General features: G+C 36.8%; 1 long non-coding RNA gene across 1 annotated transcript; it reads left to right on the top strand.

Moving 5' to 3' along the window:
• The first annotated feature begins 12,282 nt into the window (after positions 1 to 12,282).
• Positions 12,283 to 13,583, top strand: LOC308066630. The gene is made up of 2 exons (XR_013929236.1): positions 12,283 to 12,419; positions 12,969 to 13,583. It is a non-coding gene; the product is annotated as an uncharacterized lncRNA (long non-coding RNA).
• Positions 13,584 to 17,472: the final 3,889 nt, after the last annotated feature.

Below are 17,472 nucleotides of genomic sequence, written 5' to 3'. Positions count from 1 at the left end.
AAAGAATAAAGGAAGAGAAAACAAAAGTGAGGTGACAAAAGAAGGAATAAAGAGAACTAACTGGAATATAGCTCTTCAGTCTGCCAATTATGGCACTGAATTACTGCTGCTGTGATGGGTTCAATTTGAAAGATAGACAAGGATGCAAACTTTTTTGATCTTTCTTTCTCCACTCTTTACCAAATACCTAGTATCAGTTTCTCAGGAAAACTACTAATGTAGATCAATCTTGAGTCTAACCCAACATGTGAAATAATAATTATTACTATTATCTATCATTATTTTATACTGATATATTCTGATATATACTGATATAACAGTACATATTATTATTTCCAAGTTCTTTAACTAGGCTTGAAATACTTAGCCTTTTCTACTTTAATTTTTAAGACACCTCTGAATAAAACAAAAATATTATTATCTCACTCCCAGTTAAAAAAGAAGAGTAAAAAAGCTTATGTATATATGTTTTATATTCCAATAATATAAATATTTATTTATTGAAGAAATTAACAATTGTAAATTAAGACCTTTTTGTCAACACCTGAAGAAAGCCTTGCATATCCGTATTGGAGGAATTGTTCAAGAACAGTTCATCCTTGTGAAAATAATTACCTTCATAAAATTAATTAGTTGCATAAGTGCTGGCTGCATGAGGTAGCAGTGCCCAAGGGCAACTTAGCATTCATGAATCAGTGTAATCCATACACGTCCATCTCAGTCCTTTCTACATTTTTGATATTTTATGGCCCCGAGTAGCCCATTTTTTAGTACTGAATCATTTGTCATGCAATCATAGTGAGGACTGTTCATTTTATTGAGCATACCTAGCACCGCTGTTTTCTGAGGCCTTTCTAAAAAAAGTTCCAGAGAGGTCTGTTTGTAAATGTTTATCAAGTATTCCAGGTCTTTCATAGCTAGCCAGAAGTCCTTGCTATTTAAAAGAAGGACAACCAGAGAAGAAAGAGAATATATGTTCATATATGCACTCTGAATATGGAAAAAGCTGTGATGAAATAATAACCTATCAGCCTTTTCCATATGGAACCAATTCAGACACAGTAAGCAAATAAAATTATTCTACCCTAATCCATTCTTTGGCAAGAGCTTGCTTTAGGTCATACATAATGCAGTAGTAGTTCCTTCTGACACTAAGAGATGAAATTTTAATTAAAAAAACCCAAACAAGCAAACAAAAGACAAACAAACTAAAAATACAGTGTTTCAAATACCTTAAAACTAACAGTCCCTACCTGAGTCTCTTGTACTAAAGCCTGAGCTTCCAATGGCTGAAGAGACTAAACTGCTTGTGAATAGCATTGGTCACTCCGCACAGACATTTTCAAAGGGGCACAGAGCAGATGCCCTATGGGCAGTGCCCTGAAGCAAGAAGATCAGGATTTGCTTGAGACAACATTGGCTGCCAAGTGGGGATGCCAGCATTACGAACCTGGTGTCCCAGGGCTGTCACTGGAAAAGCAATGGGCACCTCTAGAAAATGTTTCAGCATATTTAAGATCCCAAATTGGAAGTATTTTACTTCCAAAGGGAGATGCAAAAAGGGAAGGCGCTTCAGAGTAAGACTTCGTCTGTCCAAAAAGGCACCTGGTCAGGGTACAGAAGTAACCCCAAGGTACTGCTGGGCAAAAGCTACCCCAGTTTCTCCTCCTTGTGAAATCTGAATCTTGATCTGAAAATACCTATCATATCAGACTGAAAAAATGTTGATAGGACTTAAATTTCTGTGGGCTTGCCGTCCATACGATATCCACATATATCTTCTCAAATTGACTACAGTGATCTGAACCTGGGTGAATTGCCCCACTGCCCTACACTGTTAGTAGGTGTGGACCTAATTTAGGTACATGGTAGTCAAATATGCTGTGTAGATGCAACAGTTGGTTTGCACAGTCAAGATTTAAGCAGAAAAAGTCCTCTAGTAATTTTGGAAATTTTAGCAGAAAATCTTAATTACCACAGGTTTTGAAGTATGACAGTAGAACGCTAGAGTGGGATCTCTGAGAACTAAAATTTATGCATATGGTAGGGTAGCTACCTGGAATGTAGATACTCAAAGTCCCACAAAGACTTAAGTACCCATTTTAAGCTGTCTTTACTACTTCATTGTTTCATACATGACACATAAATGTTGCATTTTCCTAGACTAGCAATATCTATATCTAATAGGTAAAAATAAAATATAATATTGCTGGTGTAAAATGTAAGCTGAAGCATATAAAAGTACATGTTCTGACATTATTGTCAGGAAATAAGATAACCAGGTATTAAAAATAATTAATAACAAGGACACATTTTGCTTTTCAAAGTGCCCTTTGTGAATGCATACAATGAAAGAAACTGTTTTATTGTAGAGTAACTTCGAAATTAATGCTTTTCGAGGGATACATTCAATATTTGTAAAATAACTCCACCAAATTCAAAGCTTTTGCATTGTGTCTCTTAGCATTTACCAAAAAATCCTTCTAAAAATGGAAAAAGTTAAGTCTATATGACTATGGTAATTATACAAATGAATAGCTTATTAAAGCATCCTGATTGCACACTTATTTATGAAGTTGGTATCACTGTTCATATCATAATATTGCTATACACTGTCATGGTAACACTTAAAAGATTTTTCCTGTGGCTGTGATTTCACCTTCATGTCTGTTTCATATGACTTTGGGCTTCAGTAGAGATGTTTTTTTTTCTAATACCTTCTGCCTTTTTATAGTTTTCATATTACTTGACAGTGGGATATAAAACCATGTTGATTCTGCAGCTACGTCTACACCACTTCACAGCATGTGCGTGAAAAATGGGACTCAGGCAGGTTCTTCTAGCCACTTGAATTTCAGATTTTGATGGGGTTTTTTTGCAGATAATTCCTCCTGGATTACATGTAAATTAAAAGACACTACTCCTTTCTCCCAATAATTTAATGAATTAATGAGCTGCTTAGGACAGTAGTTCACAAATTTGACAATCAGTCAGTAATTTAAGAGTGGTTGATGTCTATTGGCTTAGACAGATGGAGCCTTCCTCTTCTCAGACAGTAAACAAAATGTGTGAACCATTGTTTGAGCTTCCTTATTATGTATTCAGAAAAAAAAAGGTTTTGAAAACAATAGTCCTTGCTAATGATAAAATAGCGTTCAAAAATGTTAGTATTATGATCTATATAAGCTTGTATGTTGAAAACTTTGCTTTATGAAAACTTATACAAAAGAATAGTGTATGTGAACCATACTGTCACTGGATCAAAGCTAGAAAGGAAGAGAATCACATAACATTTCAAATGAGGTAAGTCTAAAATGAATCCCTCTTTAAATGACTTTACATCTAACAATTGGAATCTGAAGTCTGCTCAACCTGTTAGTGATCCTTTAACAGATATGGTAATACAGACTCTTGAGCTGACAGTCAAGAATGAATTTTGCTGGTCAATGGAAGTAAATATAAGCAAGAAATATGTATCAGAAATAGATACTATCTTTCCTATGATAACCCAATATTTGAAAAAAATTAGGGAATTAAATATTTTCCTTCTAAGGCTTCTAAATTTGAAAAAGGTCATGACTAATGATGAATGAGTCCCAGAAAAGTGCCCTAATTATGAAGTCATTGGCCTAGACACATCTGGGGAGGAAGGCAAGATACTCTTTATCTTTCCTGTTGAAATTATACCCTTGTGTAGGCAGTGCAAAATTAACAGGTTTTGAGAGTGAGACAAGAACAAGATGAGGTATTAGGGAGCTGGAGCCACAAAACCAGAGAAAACTGGAGGAGTCCAGCTCTGGAGTCCAGCATTGCATTCCAGATGCTCTCCCTTTGGAGAAGGCTGTTGTCTGGCTTACCCAATAGATGCTTTGAATTCTATTCCCAGGTGACTAATTTAACTGACATATTCTACAAAGAACTTACGGATCTACCTCACCTTTGAATTATTCTTTCTGACTTGAGTGCTTAGAAGTAAGGCATGGTAATGTCATCTTTATGTCAGTTCTCTGGCTTCTACATCCAAAGTCAAGTCCCCACTCAAACTGTCTTACTTTGTATCATACCTCAAACCCATGAAAATCCATTACTTTTGATCAGGTCCCTAGAACAGCATAAATCACTGAAGCAAATAGAAATTGCAGGTATCATAAATCTGAGAAATCAGATATTTAATTCAGTATCTGGAAAAAGAGAAGGAAAGGAAAGGAAAAAGGAAAGGAAAAAGGAAAGGAAAAAGGAAAGGAAAAAGGAAAGGAAAAAGGAAAGGAAAAGGGAAAGGAAAAAGGAAAGGAAAAAGGAAAGGAAAGGAAATATTTAAATACTTGACTTCTGGCATATTTGAAGATGTTATCCTTCTGCTTTAAAAGTGACTTAAAAAGATAACTTCTGTTCCCCAGTCCTGATTACAAGGATGAAAGAAGTATATATTGGTTAACTGTCTGTCACTATACTCTTGTGTTGTACTTACAAAGAAGCAAGAATTGTGGTGGTGCAGAGAAGATCAATAAGAAGTCTGTTATCAATCTACTAGCAAACTTTGAAGTTAGAAAAAAGGAGAATTATATTGCTTTCAAACATCCTTGACAGTTTAACAAAGATGTAAGCAAAGACAGAGAAAGACATGGGGAGGAGCTGTAATGACTGCCCCTGCCCCAGGTAGCAAACAAAAGAATGACTCAGGTACTGAAGAGTTACGTGAACCACATAGTTTCATCCATCAGAGGTTGAAAAGTTCAGGGCTATTAGCTATTTTCTTCTACTGACAATGAACAAAAGAACAAAGCAAGAAACAGAATATCTACCCAGACAGACTTTCCACATTTATTGGCCTAACAGCTTCACTTTCATCTAAGGAAGCATGAAATAATGAAGCAAGGAGTCCTGAAACATGCTATCTTTAGTGTTGAAAAAGTGTTAAGACTTTAAAACAAAAATTTGTGATCTTTTTAACATATAAGCTACATAGCAAAACACATCACAATGTCATATAAAGTAAAAGCACACACATCTTTGTGTTTTTTTTCCATTGAAACTTTTCTCATGCAGCACTAAACAGTTCCCTCCAATAAGTGAATTTTGCAAAAGGCAGAGCTGTCTGTTAGGATTCAATCCATTTTAACTCCTTAGAGAAAGAGGCAATCTAGTAACCTGTCTGATTAAAGGAAATAGCTAAGAGGGACATAGGGAGCTCCAAAGCATTTTATTGTCTCCTACCCAGTGCCTCCATGGGATTTTAATAGATGTTCTGGGATTGCATGTGTGCTCTACAATCTATTTGCTGAAAACTGGTCTCCTGACCACAACATGATACTGAGATTAACAGCACTGAAGGTCTTTTTCCTCGGGGAAAGACTTTTGGCTCCAGGATCTTAAGAGTTCTTGCATGATTTTAATCAAAGATACAGCTTGTGTCTCTTGTGCTTTCCCCCTGGCTCCATACGAAGAAGTCTGAAGAAGCAGTACACTCAGCATCTGTGACAGTGTCCTTACTTTGAAAGAACTTGCAGCATGAGCTTTGCATTTCATTAAGATTATGAATTGTTAGTCTAACTCCATAAGCATACAAAATATTAGACCTTGAAAAAATGAGGTCATATTTCTAGCTTAATATTTGCAGACAGAAAGGTAAGTACGTATGTTTGAGTGTGTGAGCATGTATTTTTCAGGTTTATTGAACCATCTGGGGGAGCTGTTTCTCTGTGGTTCTTGCCTGCTGGCAATGAAGGTCCATCTTGGCCATTGGTGTCAGTGATAAAAGAACCAGAAGTGTAGATGAGGTGAAAAGAGCTAGTGTGACTGAGCAGATGAAACTGGCAACAGTAAGGCCTAACCTTGCAGATATATATCAGATGATTTGGGGGTGAAGGGAACAGATAAATGGCCAATTTCAACAGAGGAAGAAGGAAGTCCTGAACGGCATTTAGAAGGAGGAGTCAAAGACTTGGAGTTGTAGCTTGAGCTGCTGTTCAAGGAGCTGTCCTGAAAGGGAAGAGTTATCAGGAAGGAGACTACTGGACATGTTTGAGTCCAGAGCAAAAGGAGGGCTGAAAAACATGTGTGTGTTTGGGTGGGTCTGGAACTGAGGGAGGGAAAGACTGATTTGGTGTGACAGATGTGTAAGTAAGGTACCTGTTTTATATATGCATTTTTATTTCTTTTTCTTTTTTTTTATTTTTTTCCCTTTACGTCTGCAAAAATATCGGGATAAGTCTGAAAACTGTAGGCTAAGAAGAAAACAACTGCCTTATCCTTTTTATAACCAAATGACTGCTGCACTAAAAAAACCCAAAACACCTCAAAAATACCACAGCAACCCCCCACCAACACCTTTTACCACCCCCCCCCAAAAAAAAAAAAAACAAACAACAAACCAACAACAACAACCCACCACAAAAAAAAAAAAAAAAAAACAAAACAAAAAAAAAAAACAACCAAAAAAAAAAAAAAACCCAGAAGAATTAACACAAATGAGACTGGGAAGCTGTGCGTGGAGACTTGTAGGAATAAATACAGTTTAGGCAGACAACCAAGAATAAGTTCTGTGCCTCCATAAACATAAGTTGAATATGCATTAACTGGGCCTTTATATTAAAAGAGGAAACAGAAATAATTTGTCTGTAAAAGTTAATACATCTTTCCTCCCTCCTGCTGCTTTCTCTCCCCCTCCTTCTGCAAAAAAACTTGCATAAGTACTCCTTTTTTACCATGTTATTTCCTATCTCTTGCTAAAGCCTTCAAAGTTGGTGCTGCGGATACTGAGTGAGAAAGCAGGCTATTAATTTACTACTGAGGTATAGCAAAAGGCACAGAGAGCATGCCCTCCTTCCCTTCATAGCACCTGTGTGAAAGCAAAAGGTATTTTAATCACTACCAGAGGTCACATGGAGAAGAGCTGTGACCTGTTTTCTACTGATAAACAGAATTAAAAAAAAGCCCCAAACAACAAAGCCTCTTAGTATTTCCCTCACAGCTGCTTAGAATCAAAGTTCCCTGTTTATTTTGTGTCACAGTGAGTCCCATAACAAATATACATTGCACAGCAGCCTGAGTTTCATGGGCTTAAAAAGACCCCAACAAACCACCAATGACACAGGCTGTCATTATATTATGTACTGAAATCAGGTGCATGGTTGGTATTACAATACACTTGCACAACTACCTTTTTCTCCTTACAAATTCTCACTGTACCTTGTAAGCTAGCTTTGTATAGTTCGCACTGTACATTGTAAACGTGCCTGTGACCCAGTGGCACTGCCTACGTTAAAATTAAACCTCCTTTGGAAAATGTTTTTCTTCATTTAGAACTACATTTTGTAATGTAAATTTTGCATTCAGGACTGCAAATGTCCAGTTGCCTTTAATATATGCTTATTTTAAAATCAAATATGTTCTATTTCACCTTATAATCTACTTCCACCATCTGCCCCTACTTTACCTCTTAAGAACTCAGTTATTCTCTCACACTATTAGTTTTAAAGTTGCAGAAGTTCAAATTAATTAGGGTGGAAAAAGTTGACCAAATTTTGGTTTTATTTACTTTTTTTTAGGCATGATTTTAGCTTCTATAATTCTCTAAGGCTTTATTTCCTTAGAGCGACTATTAGGGAAGTTAATTCACAAGCTGCACCAGCTTCTTAGGATATATTTTAAAACACAGAGCTAGACAATGGTTCTTACTCCTGCTCATTTCTGTTTCTCTGCCAACATAATGCAATGGCAAAGTAAGGTGACTTGACGACCAGCTGATTGCTCCGTCCCCAGTATCTTTAGATGAAACAATCACTGTACTGTTCCAAGGCACTTTTCACAAAACTAATAGAAAAACTGTATTCTGTCACCAAACGATGGCTAGGTGAATACTTTTGTCACCAGTATTCACAGAACCACTGAAGAAATAGTAGTGCCTTCCATGTTTCAGTATAAACTGAACCTTGAAAAAAGAAAATGGTAATCTGATTCTAAAAGAAAATAATACAGAGAGACTGCAGAGGGTAATCTTCAGTGGTCTAAAAGAAGTGGAAGTCTTTGGAAGGAAGAAAAAAAGAAAAAATCTTACCTCTGCAATTCTTACTCAGGCAGAGATTCCCTTAATATCAATTACAATTTTGAATGATCAAGCTATATGGGACTGGACTATGAATCTGTAAGTTTCCTCTTATGTGCCAGTTGAATTATTCATGATGAATCATCTCTTAGTAATCTTTTTTTTATATATCTTTTGGTTTTCTAAACAGGTGATACTGGATGGCTATTAATTCAGCTGGTTATCACTTTCAGTAGAATTTCATTCACAGATCTGACAGGGATGTCACCACTTTTTCAATCTCTCAAGACTCAGTTGTTCTCCCTTTGCTTTGCATTTTTATCTCCTCATAACAGATTGTACCATATAATTAGCAGAAACTTCAAAAAAATCCTGGAACTCCGTGGCAGGATGACAGAACTTTGTTCATTCTATTGCTAAGGGAACATCGTCATTCGAATGACAGGACGTTTTTAATGAAAGAAGGAGAATTTTCAATCAGACAAATACAGTGCAGATTTTTGTAAAGTCCAGGCAGTTTATTTTTTTAGCAACATGTTGCAGTGGCCTAGACTTGGTAATGACTCCTGAGTAAAACTAAACTAGGGCAAGAAGTTCAACTGCAGAATGAGTTTTGAGGAAATGAGACTAACTGAAAGTCAAAACTAAAGTATCCCATCTTCAGCAAAGCTTTTTCACCATAATGAGACATTTTAACAATTGTTAACACTCATCTTTCTCACCACTTATCATGACAAATGCCTCACCTAGAAATATACTTTATGGCAATCAAGGAAATAATATTAGATTTAGTAGAGCACACTAGATATTTTGTTATCAATACTTAATTTTGTTGTGCTCATGATAAATGCTATCAGTGAGTGAACACACAGATACAAGTGTAGTATCAGCACTGAAAATTCTGCCCATTTTCCAGCTCTGGTTGTGACTGAAGGCCAGAGAGTCCACTGTCTGGAGGAGTGCATGGAGGCAGCCCTAGGAAGAGTCTGGGACAGCAATACCCTCACTCCTGCTGCTACATCAGGCCTCTGAAGCCAGAACTGCAGAAGCCCGTGGGACAAAAAGAAGATCACTGCAACAGAACAGCATTTCCTTGTACGCAAGCATCAACTAGGACAGCAGAAGCCTGCAGTCTCCTCTTGCATTCTTGTCAATGTTCTTTTAATTAACCACTGAAGTGATTATACAAAATACTGATTATGGAATGATTAAACTACAATAGCCACAGGTGCCTAAACCATGATATAGGGGCCTTAGTTGAGGTCTTCACATGCCATAGACACCTATTTCACTTTTCTCTATGTGTTGGGTCAGAATTGGCAGTATGAGTTCAGAAAGTGTTCATGACTGTCAGGAACGGGAAGATCTGGTCTCTCATTTCTTAAGTGAGTTCTCTAGCTACTCAAAGTAATGAGCAACTCCTTCCCATACACATATTATAAAATGGAAAAGTTACAAACACTTTCGCTTTCAGTCCTAATTCTGTCATTTTCCAAGATGTGTGTGCTAATATGACTTGCTTCTAAAACCTGGTAGGTCTCAAGCTGAGAGCTTTTTCGGCTGTCAGTTTTTCAGCTGAACATGGAAAAGCCTTGCTCCTGGTAGCACTTCAGATGCAATGACTGTGGCACAAAGCAGGGAATGAAGTAACCTCTGAAATGAGTTGGCACTTGGCTGCCCAAGCTCATCATGAATACTATGCAATGAACATGCATCCTTTCTAGTGTCTGGCTACACTCTCATCACAATTTCTGTTCATTTGCCTGATAACATTATTTTCAAGTAACAGATAGTGTGTTAATCTTTTCAGGAATATGGAATTTAAATAATAAATCACTATTTCTTTCCTTTTTTTCTTTTTCCAAACAGTATTGATTTTATTTCTTGGTAGTTATCTTTTGAAATACTGTGCTCCACATCTATATTAATTTGGAAAGATTTGTTCTTGGCAAAAGGTCTAGAAAATGGAGTAAGTGCTATCCTAGCAGCCTATTTAAACTGGAGTGCAAAGTGATTTTTATAAGTCCATCTTGCTGCTTTTATAACTTTGGCAGTAAAAAGAAAGCTATTATTATAATGTCCTTATTGCATACCAACAGCTCTCATCAGTACTGCTTGTAAGGACAAAACAAAAGTATAAAGATAAAATATAAAGTGTCTTTTACATATGAAAAAAGGTACTTTACTAGTTCCGGAGTCTACTAATATAGATTACTTATTCAATTGTTATTAATTGTAGCTGATTGAGGAACAATTCCACATGTGATCTCAAGTCATTTCTCCCCTTATATGAAATTAGCAAAATCAACCATATAGTGTTCATTATGAAGATTTGTCTGATAATACTAGAATGACTGAAAAAATATAAATTTTTGGCAGAAACTGCTGTAACAAATATCGGGGCACATACAATTTACGTGAAATGTTTCCAGATTACAAGAGTTCACACTCATCACCTTATCATATCCCTTTTTCTGGAAAGTATGAGTTCCATATGAGCATATCTCTAAACTCTTATAGTTACATCGAGTTCTCCCTTTTTATATGTCTAACTCCTTGTGTTGTCCACAGAATTTGCTAATATATGTGCCCTGATATGGTTAATGATGCTTAGTTGCATTTCCTTAACATACTATTGGAAGACCATATGCTCCCAAATGTTTTCTGATTTGTCATTGCATGAAATACTTTTATTTAAGCTATTAAAGAGAAGAGAATCCTAAATAAAGACTGGGAAAACTGTCTTAACATGTGACTTGATCATAACTCTCACTGATGCTCTTCCAGTGGAAGGTTAGGCACAGGTTTTTTCCTTGGCTGTGTTACGTTCTGACTCCAGTTAGCTGCATGTGGTGATGGAAAAAACATATACTTAATATTCCTTCCTGACTAGGTGATGGGTAGAAAAGAGACAAGCAAATACTGGTTGAAACCTAGGCTTTTCACCTTCTGCTTCCTATGTGGAAAAAAACCAAGCTACTTCAGCACAGATGTGTTACAACTGTGAAAGTGCAGTAGTAAATAACATTCTCTGAAGCAGCTGTGCTGCAGATGCACTTCTTTCCTGAAGCTCCTCCTTATTTTATCTAGCAACACATTTATTCAAACTCATGGCATTGAGTAAAATATTATTCTATGTTTACAACAATGAAGTTGCAAAACATCTTCTATCATAATTGCATTTGTAGCAATACAGAAAAGTTTCCAAAACATTTCTAGCAAAATTTTCTATGCTGCAGATTGACTACTGGTGGAAAGCATGAACAAGAGCTGGTAAGACCCGGGTTTTGGTTTGTAAGTTAACCATTTTTTTTAAAAGATGTTTAACCACATTTATTTTAAAATTAAAATGCAGCAGAGAGCTTATGACGTAGCAGCAGAAAAAATAGAACCTGAATTGCTGACTGTTTTAATAATTTCCTTTTCATTCTAACAATAGTTTCAAAATAATTGGAAAGCCTATTGCAGGATGTGTACATGTCAACAGAATAGAGCTCCTGGAAGGCTCCATAGCAATCTCTGTTTTAATACATTCAGTGCTATGAATTTTCCACTTTCTAGAAGTCTGAACAGTGAACTTGCATCAAGAAACCAATTAAGTAAACAAAGAATAGAAAAACAGATGGCAAACACAGGCTAAGAGTGATATTAAACTTGATTCATCAACTTGTTCTTAGCGTTAACAGAAATAACCTTAAAAAAGTATTTTAGTATCTTGGCTTAAAACCAGTTAAGGAATAACCTATATAAAACAGAGCACTGGGAGAATAAGATGTATAAACTAAACTAAGATTTAATTTTTCCAGATAGATGTTTAGGGAAAGTATTTTTGTAACATTATTTCTAGGCAGTTAGATTCACAATATGAGCTAACTACAAAAAGTTCTGAATGATACCCAACTTCTATGATATTTAGGTTTAACATTAGCAAAGGAAAGCAAATGATCCCTGTCTAATGGATTATATGTGAAACACAAAGATTGATCCAAAGACATTTTTTACTTAACACTGAAGGAGAAATTATCAGTTTTAATTCTCTCCCAATAAATGGTTTAACTTCCACTTCATTTAGGGCCAGCATACAGTCACAAAAAATGAATTATCAGTTGGCTTTTGGTACTGGCATCAGTCTGAAAAAGCAGTGAACAAAAAATATTCAGTTTCAATTGTGTTTTGCTTTTGATTTACTTTCTGAAATGAGAAATAACAACCCCTCCCCCCCCCCCCCCCCAACACAAAGAATTTCAAGTCAGGTGTAAAAAAAAGCAAGCCTAAGACAACCAAGGCTTGCCTTTCCATTAAGGGATAAATGGAGCTTTCCTCCTCTTTTTCTCTGAAAAGACATCATTAAGGAAATTCACACAGGCTAGGTGTCGTGGTGATATGGAGAAATAGTGTGAAATGGGGACGCTTAACACCGACTGTGATTGCATATGTCTACTCGGAAATGTGGGTATGGTGACTAGTCATGGGTGCGGTGTCTGATCACATAGGCACACAGCTCTGAGGAGACAACTACAGTTTTTGAGGAGACGCCTGCCCTTCTTTCTCTAACAAAAGGGGCTATTTAAAAGAGAATGAGAGAAGATGAGAGACATTCAAATGCTATCTAGAGGGAGGGAGTGCTAAGTTTCCTTGCTGAAGAAGATCAGATGGTCACAAGAACATGAATCACCTACAAACCTGCAGGACCACCACATTCCAGGAAACGGACTGATAAGCTAATTAACATACGAAGCGGGGTTTAGGTAACGAATATGTATAGGCGTTAATTGAATATTCATTTGTTTCATTGTATAAATGTGAGATGGTTCGTCACTTCGGGTATGCACGCTTGTGGAGGAGCGATCCCCCGTGCATCTGCGCGCAATAAACATACCTACTTTATAACTTTCGAGTTATAGAGTCTAATTCCGCACGTCAGTGGTTTAAACCCAGCCAGCAACTAAGCACTACACAGCCGCTCGCTCACTCCCCCCACAGTGCGATGGAGGAGAGAACTGGAGAGTAAAAGTGAGAAAACTCGTGGGCTGAGAGAAAGACAGTATAATAGGGAAAGCAAAAGCTGCACACACAAGCGAAACAAACCAGGAATTCATCTACTACTATCCATGGGCAGGCAGGTGTTCAGCCATCTCCAGGAAAGCAGAGCTCCATCACACATAACAGTTACTCAGGAAGAGAAACACCATAATGCCAAACACCACTCACCACCCCCTTCCTCTTCCCCCAGCTTATATATACTCAGCATGATGCCATATGGTATGGAATCTCCTTTTCGCTAGTTCATGTCAGCTGTCCTGGCTGTGTTTCCTCCCAATTTCTTGTCCCCTCCAGCCCTCTTGCTGGCAGGGCCTGAGAAATGGAAAAGTCCTTGACTTACTATAAACATTACCCAGCAACAACTAAACCCATCAGTGTCACACCAAATCCAAAACAAAGTACTGCACCAGCTATTAAGAAAAAAATTAACTCTATCCCAGCTGAAACCAGAACACTAGGGCAATCATTTTCCTCCATAAATGGCTGGATGTGAACCTGCCTCTTTGGAAATTTTCTTGAACATCACACACCTGGGGGAAAGAAAAAAAAAAAAAAAAGGCAGGCTGGTTTTGTTCAGTTCTGTCTTGGAAAAGAGTTCCCCTAGCCTCATTGGAGCAGGGGCTAGATAACAGGTGTCTTACATGTCCTAATGGTATCTGCTGGGTGTTTATATACTCTCTGGGTGTGACAGCTGGTGTTTTTGATTGATCAGGAACTGTAACAGATAATGGGAGAGAATTGGTCTCAAGCAGGGACTGGTAGATAGCCATCCAGATGGAGCTATCCAGAAAGTGATTAGGTCTTGTAGTAAACATCTTAACTATCGAAGGATAGAGCTATTTCACTCGTATAGGACTGTTAAAGTATTTTATGAAAACTGGAATAGCTCCAGTGTAAGAGAGCTCTGCTGCAGAAATCCTGAGATCCTAGTGTATAAAAGCTTCACCTGTGAGTTAGGGGATCAAAGTTCAAATCTTTGGCCTGAAGTAGGAAGCAAGTGAATTTGAGATCATTTCTCTTACCTCTCAAGCAGGTACCTTAATCACAGGGACATGATGTATTCTACAGAACCATTGCCTCATGTTGGCGCTAATGTACTTAATTAATGTTTGCTTCACTGAAGGGGAGTTTCTGCAGCTCCATAAGCATTAAGTAGTGTCATCAATCCTTAGCTAAAGCAGACTTCAGTAGTTGCCTGACTATACTGTTACCTGACCTATATCTGGTTCCCTTTTCCTGAACAATGCTGTGTATACATTAATGTCCACCTGGGTAAAAATACATTGTTTTCTCTCACGTGCCCAGGAATATGGCACTGGAATGGTAGATTACCTATGGTCAGAGAGGACGTATTGCACCCAGCCTGATGATACACAGTGTACAAGGGTTCTCTGTGACTACAGCAATAGAAGATCGATAAAGCCTTTTCCGTTAGAAGGCAAATATCAGTTGAATGACGTGGTATTGGCTTCCAAGTTTTTCTAATAAGGGTCTCACAGAGGCAAGGTCTCCTAACATGACCCCAGAATGGCTAGCATGTCTAAGCTGTGTATTTCCTCCTTGTTAGGATCTTGCAGTGCTATCACAAACCTACCATCCAAGTGCAAGGCAAGTACATACCTAGATGAAAAACAACCTGTCACATGGCAGTGCAGATATAAACACACGTAGGGAGACAAAACATCTTGCTGAACAGAGAAAAGCTATGTCTTTGTACTCTAACAAGAGCATCTAGCATCTTGCATCCCATAGTTAATTTAGTATATGATTTTGTAGCCCACGGTTCACAAGCTAGCTTTACAGTTACTTGCAGCAGTTAAATATTGTGAGAAAAAGAGTAGCAGACATGACAGGAAAAGGAATTTTCTGTCTAAGATGAACTTTAAAAATATTAATAGTCTTGTTAGGTGGTATTTGTGGTACTAGCTGGTAAGCTTTGATCATTTTGCTTTTTTATGTTTTGTACTACTACATCTTCATTTAGAAAGTGACAGGCAGTGATGGAAGCGCAAAAGAGATCTTTCACGATTTGGAGGACTGCAGACTTTTCTTATGAAAGATGCAAGTATTTTAAAAACATGGGGGGTTTTGTCATTTACAAAGCCATATCAGAATAAATTTATAGCGCTAGTGTCAAGGTTTATTATTCTTGGTTGTACCAGCACAAAGTAAAGGACTGCTCAGCTTGCTTTGTTTTTCTCAATAATAAAAAAGTGCCAGTTTAACCTAGAATTTATTTAAAGGAATTCTAATTAATATAAATATAGAAGTAAAATGTTAAGCCTTGGATATTTTAATCAAGTTTACAAGGTAATTAAAACCCTTGTAATTTTTTCTTATAACTGTTGTAAATTTTTTCTTATGTTCTGTTGAATACTCACAGAAATGAATCACAGAAAGGACAATACATTTCTATTTTTGCCTCAAACTGTAAAATGAAGATATTAGGTTTCATCATTTCTTAAATTCCATTTTTAGCTATTAATTTCAGAGCCTAAGATCATAAGTGAAATACCTGATAATTACCTATACACATTTACCTATGAAGATAAATTTTCTTCATTTAAAAATACAGTAATTTCAATAATGGATCTGTAATTTGAAATGTATATTTTGCAATAGAACAACATGTAATTGTTGAACATGAAATATTCATAGATAGGGAGGTTTGCAGGAGCACTAGGAGACATTCAGTCTGTTCTTGGCTCATACAAAAGATCAGTTAATACTTGCAATATTTATCTTATGTTTGTGTATTATGTTTGATGATCCTGCACGAATAGGACCACTGAGATTTGTCATTTATGCCAGCAATAATAAGTAGCTATTTATTTTTGGCATTGGAGAAATAGGAATGAAATGAAGAGGTTTTGTTCACTAGTTCACTTAATCTTACATATGACTTGCATATTAATTTCACTTAGAAATGGCACTTTTATTACATTAGTTCTAGATAATCTAGGTAATAAAAAAGTGTCAATATTTTTAGCACATTGTCATAAATTACTAGTCAAGCTGATGGAATTTAGATGCATGATTAGAGTGAATATGCTATAGTAAAAAAGATATGATAAACAACAAAATGACACTTTGGGAAATTTCTGTAATGTTTGAGTGTACCCAAGAAATGGAGAACTGTGTGATCTTCACATTGTAGTATAAATTATCTCTGAAGAGTGGATGTCTGTGCACAGCTGTTGGAGGAAGAGCTGTACTGGCTCTATCAGCATAATCCACTGGGTACGTATGACCTGCGTTTCACATATCAGAACAGTTGTAACGTTTATAACCTAAAAGCATGCCTCTGAAAGCAGTTCTGCCTATGTTTTAATTTTAAGCATTTGATCAGTCTTTTTGGATTCAGAAGTCAACTCACATATATGAAAGGAAACACATGCTTTCAAAGTCCAGGGCTCATGAGATGACAGGGCCTATATGTTTCTTCATTCCCACTCATATCCCATTAAATCTCTAATATTAGGCTTACTGCTACATTCTGCTTTATATTGCAGATTCAAAAAAGAACTACCTGAGTTTTTATCAAGATGAGAATTAAAAAAATCATATTTATATGTAAAAATGTTTACTGCAGCCTATGTAACACGCATATTTGGAAAATAAAATGTATGTCTCTTAAAATTGCCAAGAACACTTGCCATTTCTAGCACATGTTCATGCATACAGATAATGGTGATATGTCATTTGAAATGAGGTATCATTGATAATATCAAGGATCTGAAAAGACCGATTTTAAAAAATCTTTAGAAAGAAACCTAGGTAACAAAAACATCTGTCCACAAATTGTTGAGTTACTGAACTTCTTTACATGTTTAATTGTAATAATAGCTGTTGCTACATAAAGAAAGTAAATGTTGAGACGTAAGTCCTTTTACAGACTCGTTACAAAAAATATTCCATGCTAATTAATATCCTTTTAATGCTGTACATCTGCACAAATACTGCTTTTTTATCATATAAGCTGTATCTCTAACATGTTTCTTCATATTTACTTCTATTCCTATTCAGAGGTGCCTGGTGTCACTGGCAGAATTTTGGGTTTTTTGATCATGGGTTGGTTTACATGACACCAGTTCTACTGGCAACAGAGTAAAGCTGTCTCAAAGGGGGAAAAGGTTCTTTACACAGGAGTTAGCATGGCTCATTGAAAGAGCTTTAAACCAGATTTGAAGGACAAAAGGGATAAAACCAGGCTCTCTGGAGATAAGCCTGGGGGAAGCACACCAATGTTTGATGGACAGTGTGCTAGCAAGGTCCTTTGGTCTGCCATCTCAGTGGAGGCAGGGGATGGAGATCCATGCAGCAGCAAAGACGCAAGGGTTATTGATGTGTTAGAAACCACGGAAGTGCCAGAGAATGGTCATGTA

The sequence above is a fragment of the Falco punctatus genome (assembly GCF_963210335.1).
Source record: "Falco punctatus genome assembly, chromosome: 6".
In the NCBI taxonomy this organism is placed as follows: Eukaryota; Metazoa; Chordata; class Aves; order Falconiformes; family Falconidae; genus Falco; species Falco punctatus.
This window is presented reverse-complemented; position numbering and strand designations above follow the sequence as displayed.